This window comes from Poecilia formosa, unplaced genomic scaffold (genome assembly GCF_000485575.1).
Source record: "Poecilia formosa unplaced genomic scaffold, Poecilia_formosa-5.1.2 Scaffold4, whole genome shotgun sequence".
NCBI lineage: Eukaryota > Metazoa > Chordata > Actinopteri > Cyprinodontiformes > Poeciliidae > Poecilia > Poecilia formosa.
The window spans coordinates 6,438,440-6,450,361 of NW_006799943.1; the positions used below are offsets into that span (position 1 = coordinate 6,438,440).

General features: G+C 39.9%; 1 long non-coding RNA gene across 1 annotated transcript in view; it reads left to right on the plus strand.

Annotated features, from left to right (window-relative positions):
* Positions 1-6,086: 6,086 nt before the first annotated feature.
* The window catches only part of LOC107837363 (uncharacterized), a 10,786-nt gene continuing 4,950 nt past the window's right edge, over positions 6,087-11,922 (plus strand). Inside the window, exons 1-2 of the long non-coding RNA XR_001663388.1 lie at positions 6,087-6,097; positions 6,192-6,197. This is a non-coding gene — a long non-coding RNA (uncharacterized LOC107837363). The remainder of the gene's footprint in view (positions 6,098-6,191; positions 6,198-11,922) is intronic.

Consider the following 11,922-nt stretch of genomic DNA (forward strand, 5'->3'; position numbering starts at 1 on the left):
GCTGCAAACACGTGTGCAATAGTACAACCATACATCTGCGAAAAGCAGAAGTGGAGCCTCCTGCAAAACCAACAAGAATGCAGGAAGAGGTTTCTGGATGGTATATGACAACAACAAAACTTTTCTTTTTCCACCAGCCATTGGTGGATCTGACATGTATGGAAGAGTGTGGGCACAAAAAGCATGTAGAAGACAGTGATCTGGACAGATGCGACCAAAATGGAACTTTTTATGGGTGCTTTAATAACAAATATGAAAACTATACGTTTTTTTTTTTTCATCATGGAGTCTTTTTCTCTCATGTGAAATCCCATTAAAAATACAATTGTTTAAGGGATGTCACAGACTCAATGCTACTTTCACATATAGATGCGATAAAGAACCTTTTTATCATATAATGGAGTGTGATATGAGTTCCGGTCGATTCCTTTTACAAAACACCACGGAACCATCAGCATGGGGATATTTTTGCTGGTCAGCCAGTAATTTTTATTGTCCAAAAATAGGTTTAAATATTCCTCCAGTGTTGTTCCACAGCTGATTCTGCTACCCTCAGGTGCCTGGGGAAAAAAAACCTTTAATTGGTCCGTTTTCCACGGTTACAACGGCTTTAGACAAATATTTGGGGGCAATAAAGCCACAGGAGCAGATTAAAGCAAGATATAAAGCAAGCAAGTTTTATACTCATGTGAACCATTCCAGGGTGTGCAGTTGCGTGATTTACAGGCCAACTAGGCTGGAATTTCACATCACTGCTGAATTGAGCATGATCTATGTGTGCATGGAGTGTGTGTGTGTGTGTGTGTGTATGTGTGCGTGTGTTGGCACAGGAGAAGGTGCTGGATTTGGACTGGAAGCACTGCATTCAGCACATCAGGAGGCAAAAACAGGCTAATTAAAGCTGCTCTTTGCCACATGTCACCGACGACGTGCTCTGTGTGCAAATGAAAGCAGATTTGCTAAAGCGTCCATGCTGCGGATTGGCCAAATTAGAGATTAAGCGAAGATTTAAACCGTCTGCATCTCCTTTCTCAGCCTGTGCGCCTCAAAGATCTTAGTGAGTTATGCTCATTTTAACGTCTTTCTTGAAGATCCTTGTGATGTGTGAATGCCTCTGCTCACAGTCAGTGTGAAATGATGCTTGTTGGTTGTGCAAATATTCAGGGAAAAAAAGAAAAGAGAAAAAAAGTTGGGTCTTCTTGTTCTTGTGAGCGTTTCCGTGCCTGGTCTCAAGTCCTGATATCGCAGCGTGTCACGGTTTCAGATAAGAGCAGAATTATTCAGTCTTCACATCAGCCGCTGCATCACTGATCCTCGGATTAAAGCAGAGCTGAAACTCCAAAAGCGGTTTTTGTTTTATGCCTAACATTACAGCCTCGTGTGTAGCTTGAAAGCGCTCCGTCCGCTCCAATTTTCATTAATTATTGATCAGATGTGGCCATAAACCTGATTTTGGCCTGGATCTCATGGAACAGACCAAAAATAAATAAATAAAAAAAGTTTCAGAACTGGGGGAGATGCTGGGAATATTTCCGACTTCAGTGTAGACTGTTCGCGGTTCCTAACTGACCTGCATGCGCAAAAGAACATAAACTATGACGTCAACTATGAAGTTGTCCCCTCCCCCACCTTCTTCAAATCAGACAAAAATGGTGACAAACGTTTGTGCTACGTTTGTCCTGGTTTGTGCCGCTGTCATTTTGAAGATATTAAAAAAATCTTTCCAGAGGTCACTAAAGGTCAGCTAGCTCCTCACCCACCTTCTTCAACTCAGACAAAATCGTTGTAAATCAACTCGACCATGTTTGTGCTGGTTTGTGCAGCAAAACATTTTTTTTTGTTTGTTTGTGCTGCTTTGGCTTTGAAGATATTAATGACATTTTAAAAGTCATTTTGATTTTGTAAAAGTGGGAGGGGGAGGCTGGTTCTTTAAATTTTCATAAATATCTTTGCACAAGCAAAACATTTTGTTGCACAAACGTAGTCGAGTTGAAATAAAACCCATCTTGCTGCATGATGCTGCCATCACTATCTTAAGTTGGGATGGTGTATTCAGGATGATTTAATTGTATCTTTGAAAAAGCTAATTACAAATGCATGCTGGGCTTTTTTTATTTGTGCTTTCTTTCTTCCTTTCATTCATTCTTTCTTTCTTTTTTTGCTTCTTTAAATGTGCGTTTTTAAGATTCTAAGAACATTACCTGGATGCACTTGGTTACTCTAGATCTCCGTTTAGAGAGGACTCAGTAGAAAATCACGCCGTAACTTCCGGATTCTGTTTTTCAAACAGCTGTGTACAGCCGCTTTTTCTTTCCTTTCCACTTCAAAATTAGCCGTTGGTCTATGAAATAAAAGGCCCGGTAAAATCATTGCGGTTATAAAACGACGATGGGTAAAAGAAAAAAACAAAACAAAACACTTTGGGGTTCTAAATATTTTTACAGGGTGCTGTCGTGAAACTGTCACGTTTGTTATCTGCTGCCGCGTCGGCTTGTAAAAGTGTTAACGACGGAGCCAGAAATTAACTCGGTCTGTCAAAAAATGCCTGAAAATGAGAGGCCTTTACAGCTCATTCATTTTTCATTCTGACTCTTCCCATCGATGCCACGTGGCAGCCGAGGCTGATGGCTGCTGTCATCAGGGGAGAGGTGAGCTGCACCCTGAAACAGGCACTGCTAGGTTACATGGGAGACTTTACATTTAAATGAACTTAGGGTGACTGGAAACAAAAGAGACTCTAATCTCAGAATTTTGACTTTAAATTGAGAATTCTGAGTTCCTGAATTTTTTTTTTATCCAAATTTGGACATTTTCCTCAGAATTTTGGCTTTATTAATATCTAACCTTTATCATAATATCCAACTTTTATTTTGACTTTATAAGGATTCTGACTTGATTCTCTCCTTAGTGGCCTTTTTCCCTTTTTGTAAACTACTAGGGTTTCAAGTGAGAAAAAGAGAGTAGTTTGGTAGTATTTTTGCTTGTATGTCTGCTTCCTTTTAAACTCTGTATTTATGAGCTCCAACCACCAGCAGTGACCCTGAACCAGCTCCACTAACTGAATGAAAACGGACAGACTGAACATGATAAAAACAAAATGAATCTGGCTGAAATAGACAAAATTACAGGAAAAAACCCCACAATAATCCAAAGGAGAAGAAAAAAAGAATATCTAACCTTAAAAATCTGCTAAGAAACTGAGTTTCCTTCTTCAGAGAGTGAGCATAACAGTTCCACTGTGATCTTTCTCAGAGAAGTTGTGAAGACCTGTCTTGGAAAAACTGTAAGAACAAAGCAGTTGCTTTAGAAAGGTGGCAAAGAACAAGCCTGTGAATCATGTTTTCACCATCATTAAAAACTCAATCCTAAACGTTTACCTTGGTGAATCTGTAGATTTACTGAATATTAGACGAAATGTGCACACGTTGTGGTGCGGAAGTGTGCACATACGTTCATTAATAGGGAATTAAAGAACTGGGTGCGTAAGTTTGACCTCATTGTGGAATTTCTTCCAATCCACAGAGTTAAAAAAAATTATGTTGTATATTTTATTCATAAATCGCCACTCATTCTTTTCGAAAATCTTTGTCAAACTGTCACAGTTGTGTGATAATGTGTATCTGTAAAGTCCCAAAGCTCCAGTTTGTAGAACAGCTTTAGCTGCAAATGATTTGTTATCTGAACATGTGTCCTCTTATTTTTACTCAGAAAGAGTAGAACATACTTTTTTACTTTTAACAAACGTGGATCTATTAGTTTACAACTAGCAGCTGAAGCGCCGAGGCTTCCCATGGACCCGGTTTTTATGTTGGACCTTTGGGGAGCTTTGCTATTAGCCGCGTGTTGCTGTGCAAAAATATGTTCCCTTTTGTCAAACAGCATATACAAAACTGACAAAAGTTTGAAGAGCCAAAAAAATAAAAAAAAGATAATTCCTGATGGACCATAAACTGTGAAAACGTATCATGTAGAAGATGGGTCCACTGAAGAATGAGATGAAAAGACTGGAGATTTTCCATCTCGCTGAAGCACCGAAGAGGAATGATTCAAAGAAGACCTTTGAAAGGCTTGTGGAAAACAGGCAGTGAAAGTTCAAGCTTGAAATGGCTACACCGGTTGTAAACTCCGCACTTACCTTAGCAATAAATATTTTACAGTTGGAGAGTGTTTATTTCCCTTTGTACGACGCCTCGTTTGAAAGGAAACGCAGAGTGGGCTGAGCAGCAAAACCAAGTATACAGGTCGTGGCTGTGAAAAAAAGTTGGAAAAGCAAATCCGCTCTTCAGACACCGAGGTTATTCCTCAGTCAAACATTGTTTGGTGTCAGCAAAAAAAACTCACGTTGGCGATTTAAGGATGTTTTAATTTAACTAAGAGGGAACTCTGTGATGCTACAGAGAACAGTGTCTAAACACAACAGGCTGAAACGGACATAGACGGCTTTCCAGTAGATGACTGAGCGTGAGAGCGGAGCAGAAATTTATACAGGCAGCAGCAAATGTGGGAGCAATCAGCAGCAAGCAGGAGGAGCAGTGTGTTAGAACAGGATGTAACCTGTCATTGACAGGGATATTTAGACACATACATGTTAGTATTATTATTATTTTATTTCTATTTTACCAGAAGTTACTGTCCAGAACTGTCTGGGGACCTTACTTTTGTAGAGGTTTCTATCTAGCTTCTTTCCTGAAACTTTAACCGGCCCTTGTGATTACTAAATGACTCCACTAAAATGACTAAACCTGTCTAAAATTGATAGCTTATAAGACAACGCGGTTTTTAAAATATCACCTTGCTAAGACTTTAATGGGATCTTATATCCTATTTTTTCAAAAACTTGCTACATTGTTTCTCCAGAACTTACCAGGTACATTCGAGAACCTTACTGGAGTTTCTACATGCACCACAAATTTGGAACAAACTTCCCAGAAAACTGCAAAATGGCTGAAACACGGAGTGCCTTTAAATCTAGACTAAAAGCCCAAAGGTTTGGAGTCACTGATGAAGCACAGTCAATTAAGATTTTGACAATAACACTTGAATAAATGTAATGTTTCAATTGTTGATTCTACATTGCATGACTTTGTGTTTTTATGATGTAGAGCACTTTGAAATGCCTTGCGGCTGAAATTATGATTGATTGATTGATTTATTGATTGATTTATTGATTGATTTATTGATTGATTGATTGATTGATTGATTGATTGATTGATTGATTGATTGATTGATTGATTGATTGGAGCTTATTAAGTTCTCACCTGGCTTGTTCATAATTTACAGACTTTATTGGTTACATTTCCAGAACTTTCTGGTTACTTTCTTGAAAATGTGTAAAATTCTCGGGAAAGTTTTCTTGGAAAATATCTAGAAAGTTAGACAAAGAAACCATTTGATATTGGGAAAATAAAAGAAGTATTATGTAATGCTACTTTTATTGATTGATTTTTTTCGGATAACCTTGGTTGTAGCTCTGTATAGTTAAGTCACTTAAAAAAACCAATACCACTAAAAACAGGGTAAACCAAATGTAATGCTGCAGAAAAACAAACATTTAATATTACACTCGAAAAGTAGGCATCATCAATCACGTTCATCGTTCCAAAAAAAAAGGCGGGGGGGGGGGGGAAAAGCGGAAATGAAAGAACCCCCTTGGTCACAAACTGGAGAGCTTAAACGCTGAAGAATCTGTAAGTAAAACAATAACTTCTGTCGATCAACTTTGGCGGCAAACGAAGCGGCTTCGAGCTGTTCGACCATCTGGTGGAGATGCAGTAAAAAAAAGGATGGCTGATGGAGGAGCGGCGCGGCGCGGCGCGTTCAGCTCCGCCGTGCGCTTCTCATCCGCCTGCTCGTCTTCCCCCGGCTCTGATCCGAGAAAGCATCCGCGCCTCATCTCACGGTCCCCGAGACGAGTTCGGCGTCGGGGAGTTTAAATTTTTCATTGCAACAACTATGGCTGGCATCGTAAAACGTGGTTACCAGGCAACTGCTGCTCTGCCTCCCAATCAGGGCGCGGAGTTGGTTTTGGAATTCAGATTCAAACATCATCACACTCTTTTTTTTTTTCTTTTTTCCTCTTCAGGGTGTCATTCAGTGTGTACAAAAAAAAGAAAGAGGAATAAAACTGTTCTGATAAAAAACAAAAAACAACAAAAAAAAAACAGTTTCTTGCTGAGGTACAAATCAATCAGGCTGAGGTTTTATAAACCATTCAGGAGATACTGTAAGTTTTATAGAAACCGCTTAGACTTTAAATTAGAATCTTCGGCTGCTTTAACCTGCTGCTAGTCACACCCACGATGGCAGTAGGAGGTGGTGGAGGGGGGTAAAAAAAAAAAGAAAAAGAAAAAAAAGATGCTTATGCAAAGCTTTTTTTCCCCCCTAGTGTTCCTGTCAGGGAGCTTTTGAAATCCCTTTTCTAATGGGAGCTGGCATTCCACCTTCTTTCAGTATTTTCTCTGGAGGACGTGCAGGGAGGGTAAAGAAGAAAGAAAGAAAGAAAGAAAGAAAGAAAGAAAGAAAGAAAGAAAGAAAGAAAGAAAGAAAGAAAGAAAGAAAGAAAGAAAGAAAAAAGAAAGAAAGAAGGAAGATGACAGCAGTCAGAGTGCCACCGTCAGGAAAAGTCGTTTTGTACAGAAGCTGCAGGAGATTTGTCTCTTGTTGTTTTTGGTTTTTTAAACGGCGTCACCGATCTGCGAGAGAGTGGTCAGCCAGGTGACCTCTTCCTCCTCTTCCTCCATCGTCCGGATCCAACACCACCGGCTGCTCCTCAGACAGCCCTCTGCTGATGGAGCTCCATTCATGCAACATTTATTTCCTCCTTTTGCTCTTCAGTTATGTCACAGCAAAGAGGAGGAGGTGAGGGGGGAAACACAGGCTGTGTTATTTATGTATCTATATGTGTTACAAAATGAACATATTTAAAGAAGGATGTCAGCTGTTCAAATATAAATGACTGAGCCAGAAATTGTTGGATGGCTTGTAAATTCCTGATGTGGACGAATCACACTTTAGCAACAAAAAGACTCATTTATGTACCTGCGTGGGCTTAAGACGGCTACATCATGAATACCAAAACACCTGAACGATAAAAAAATAAATAAATAAAATAAAACAGAAAACGATATGTGGATGTCACGAGTTTTGGCTTTTAGTTTGTAATCAGCACTTCTTGGATATGTTTCAGGTTTTGACTTTGCTTAGTATGTTGTTTTTTGCGTCTTCCTGTTGATCTGCGAGTTGATTTGCGTCACTTCATTCATCTGTGTCAAGTGGCGTTTATGTCCTGCCGGATTCCCTGATTTTGTTTCGTTCTCATTCTTGTTTTCCCCCCTTAAACCACACTGATCCATTTCTCTTTGTCCCTCACTGAGTGGCTTGGCTCATATACAAAAAACCACACAGGAGCAGACTTAGATAAACAATCAGGTCTGTAGAGGAGATAAACGGGGCTCACTTTCCCTCCGTCCAGGAAATGAGCAGTTAGCATCTTTGCAGACCACACACATCCTGGACACAAACTGCTTAACTTCTGGATTTTGTTTGCAAAAACCAGCAGTCACAGAGGCAGTTTCTTCCCCCGGGCTGTCTGATGAGCACAGTGAACATTTTACAACCAGAGTAAGTCAGCTCCACTGCTGTGAAACAAAATAAGTATTTCTGCACTGTCACATCAAGCCTTATTCCCCCATATCTATAAGATTTGGCTGCAGATATAGTAGTATGTACATATAGTTCCTTTATCTTTATTTTATTCCCCGTAAAGCATGTTCACTGTGAAACCAAAGTTAGATCCTTCTATTCATACTTTACGTTTTAGCACATAAACAGCCAGTCAGAAATACATAGTTTTCACTACAGGTTCATAATGTTCAGTTTTACCGTCTTCACAGAAAGAAAAAAAAAAAAGAATTGAAATGTAAGAAACAACGCATTTCTCGATTATCCCCGCTGGGAGAAAAAACAAAACAAAAACAAAAAAAAAACAGCAGAAGGAGAAATGTAGGCTTACACAAAATGACGACATCCCTAAAGACCATCAGACTCCAAGGAGGAATTCAAGCAATTGTAATTAAGTACAAATTGCTCTGATGATTCACTTTGCAAAGAAGAGCCAAATTGTTCTAGTTTAGAGATTCAGAAACCACACAGGAGCAGGGCTGTATAATGTTAGCAAATCTTATGTTGATTAGTTTTAATATTTGTGATAATGACAAAAATTGGAATATTCAACTATGCCTACTTCTTTTTTTTCCTCATCTGTGCTTCCAACATTCAGTGACCTTTAGCTTTTGTAAGGAAAGCCATTTGTGTCCAGAGGTATTAGACTCTATCCAATAGTACGAAGTACAAAATTGGTACCAATGAAAGAAGAGTTAAATATACACCAGGTAGCGTTAGATCACTGAACAATAACTTTGGTTTGACAGAAAGCGGAGTTAAAACGGAGCTAATGAGCAGTTTCTAAATGAAAATGTGACAACTTCCCTGTGGAATCCCAACTCTGATTACTCATCCAATCAAACGACGTTAAAAATGACGTGATTGAGACGAACGATGGATGTTTCTCCATTACTACATGGTCCATAGCTGCTCAAAAACATCTACCGACTTCTATTCTCTTTCACAGTTAAGATATGTTTGTTTTCCTGAAATACCGTACTTTCCTGCAAAAAGAAAAGTTTGTGGTTGAAATTTGAGGCGGAGCAAAAAGCCATGGAAAAGCTTGGGAATTTGCGCCTGTGCGGTCATAAGAGCCGGTTTAAAACTTCACAGAGAGCAGCCGAGCAGAATAAAGGCTTCCTAACTGATTTCTGAGTGCCTCAGATCGCTCCCCCCCTGCGGCCCCCCCGCCACCCACACTGTAATTTTAAACTTGCAATTAAAACTAGCCATGCAGAATAAAGACTCCAGACAAGTTTTCCAAAGGTGTTAGATTTACTCATTTTTGTTTCCACCAAAAAAAGCACTTTTTATGCAAAAAATAACAATAAAAAAGGCATTAAGCCTCTAAATGTAAGCATAATTTAACGCTCAGAAGCCCTCTAAGCTTCTTATGTGTTTATGAAATGAACTCCCCCACCCTTCCCTACCTCCTGCGTCCCGGACTAGCCCCCCCTTTCTGCTGCCTTCAGGTGATGCGTGCTCCCTCCGGTTGGAGTTCACTTTTTCCAGCGCTGTGGAGTTTGCTGGTACAGCACTGACAAAGCAGTGGAGCACGTCCCGGGTCTGAGAGCGGCTCTGCCATTGTTCCCCTCTCCTCTCTGTCTTTCTCCCTCCCTCTCTCTCTCCGGGGGCCAATCCTTTATACATGCCATGTTCTTCTGCCATTACCATGACCCAATTCCTTTTGAAAACTGCGTTTTTCAACTTGCAGAAAGAGGCAAAGCCGGTGGAGGAGCTTTTAAGAGAAAACTGTCCCCTTGAGTTTAACTATGCATGCTGCTGAGTCCGACTCCAGAATGTGCTGTGTCAAGATTTTTTGCTAATGCCTCATTTTTTTTTTTTTTTTTGTGCCCATGAGGCTACAAGCTTAAGCCATAGGTTTGGAGACGGTGGGTTGTCAAGATACGCAGTGATTTAAAACAGACTTTTTTTTTGTTTCATGAGAAAAGTGAACAGATGTGCCAGTGCTTCCTGTACTGATGCGCTGATTCTTAATAAAAAAAATCAAGCCACACACCCCTGAGATGATGTCATGCAAATTTAGATGAATACGTCACATCGTTTTTTTTTTTGTTTGTTTGTTTGTTTTGTTTTTGCAAGGAGCTCTCAGCCGTTTGCCAGTGTGTGGAGTTGAGAGTACTGACATTCGCCAGCATGTCATCATCGCCTTCTCCTGTCTTGTTAATCTAAACTGCTGCCCCAGCTCCGGCTCCGGCTGCTGGCACCAGAGATGCCACGTTGTAATGTCTCACTGAATTACCGGCAGACTTACAACTGAATGGGCCCGTTTGATGTTCACTGCTGGCTTTTGATCAGGCCCATATATTCAGCCACACACTCAGTCGTTGAGGTCGTAAATGATTAGCACCGAGGTGGGACTTAGCGGGATGTAATGAATGGGAGCTGATGGGATGGTTGTAGAGCTTGGGGGAATGGGAGCCATTTTTATTTATTTTTTTCACTTTGGAACTTTGTGCCAAACTGTGTTCAGCCGCAGGTTAAGGTCATCAATTGGGGCGAAGGTCATGAAATCGGGCTTCAGATTTAGTTAAAAAAAAAAAGAAGTTATTATTAGACAAGAAAGAATTAGAAATAAGATTGGTGAAATATTTATGATTTATGCTCTAGTACCATAGCACATATCCCCGATATTTAAACTAGTAGCTTCAATCAGTTTGATTTTGTTACTGTTTTTCAAAAAAAGATCCAAATTAAAGTCGTAAGCCCAGTTTATTTGCATCACACGTTTCAGCAACAAGCCAGTTCAAAGTGGTTGACGTCATAAAAGCATAATACAGTGACCAAATACGAAACAAGCAAACTTTGCATTTTGTCAAATGCCATCATCAAAATAATCATATGTACATCAAATATACTGATCGATGTTCCATTTACTACTAATCAAAAACAACTCTAAACAGGCGAGGTTGTAGCCTAGATTTAAAGGAAATCTGTGTTTCAGCTGTTTTGCAGTTTTCTGGAAGTTTGTTCCAGATTTGTGGTGCATAGAAGCTGAATGCTGCTTCTCCTCGTTTGGTTCTGATTCTGGGGATGCAGAGGAAAACCAGAACCAGAAGATCTGATGGGTCTGGAAGGTCGATACAACAACAGCATACAACAGACAGTGCAAGGCTCCATGTGGTCCCTGGTTTTAGTGAGAACGTGAGCAGCAGCGTTATGGATCAGTTGCAGCTGAATGATTTTTTTAGTCAGACCTGTGAAGATACTAATCAATGTAAATAAAGATAAACACATGGATGAGTTTCTATAGATCTTGCTGAGACATTAGTCCTCTAATCGTGGAAATGTTCTTCAGGCGATAGAAGGCCGACTTTGTAGCTGTCTTTATGTGACTTTGAATGTTCAGGTCTGAGTCCGTTGCTGCAGCCAGATGTCAAGCCTGATCATTAGTTTCTAGCTGTAAACTAGCTGTCCTAGTTGCACTCTCTCTGTTTATGAGTCTCATTTTTCATCCTTCAATCCCATAAAAAACATCACCTTCCAAACAGAAAGAGAGGAAAATCACAAACTGCTGTCGGACAGTTTTAGGATTGATAATCATGTTTTCGGAAGAACAGAGAAAGCTTTCGAATCAACATGATGGATACTTTCAAATCTGTAAATTATTACAGATTTGTCCTTCATTCTTCATTCTTCGAGTGAAGAATGAAGGAAAAGGCTTTGGCTGCACCGTAGTCACACTGTCCGTGTTCAAATTGTCTTACAAAAGTAATTGCTGACAGTCGCCTGGAGCTGCAAGTAATTTAGTAAGACCGACAAATATATCCTCTGAATATCAGAGCAAATAAAGCTGAGCACAAGAAAGACATAATGAATATGTATATAGTCTAGAGTAGCATGTAGTGGCACAAAACAAACAAATTTGTGGGATTGTGTTGTGGGCGATTCATCTCCTTATGCACATCTCTTGATTATTCTAAAACAGTCTTTACCCTTCTAGAACATAAATAGAACCTTCTAGAACAGGGGTGTCAAACTCAATTTCACAGAGGGCCACTTCAGCATATTGGCCACCCTCAACGGGCCACATTGACGGTACAAATCAGGAGTGCATCCCTGCTAAAACACACCCCAGACAAAAGGTTGACTTCCCTCATTCAGTTCTGTAGAGGCTTATAATGAGTCAATGATCCAGGTTTGTTAGAGAAGGAATGCATCTAAAGTTGCAGATGGTAGCTCTGGAAAACTAGATTTGGGCACCCCTAGCATAAATGTATAAAAATACAATGTTAAAAA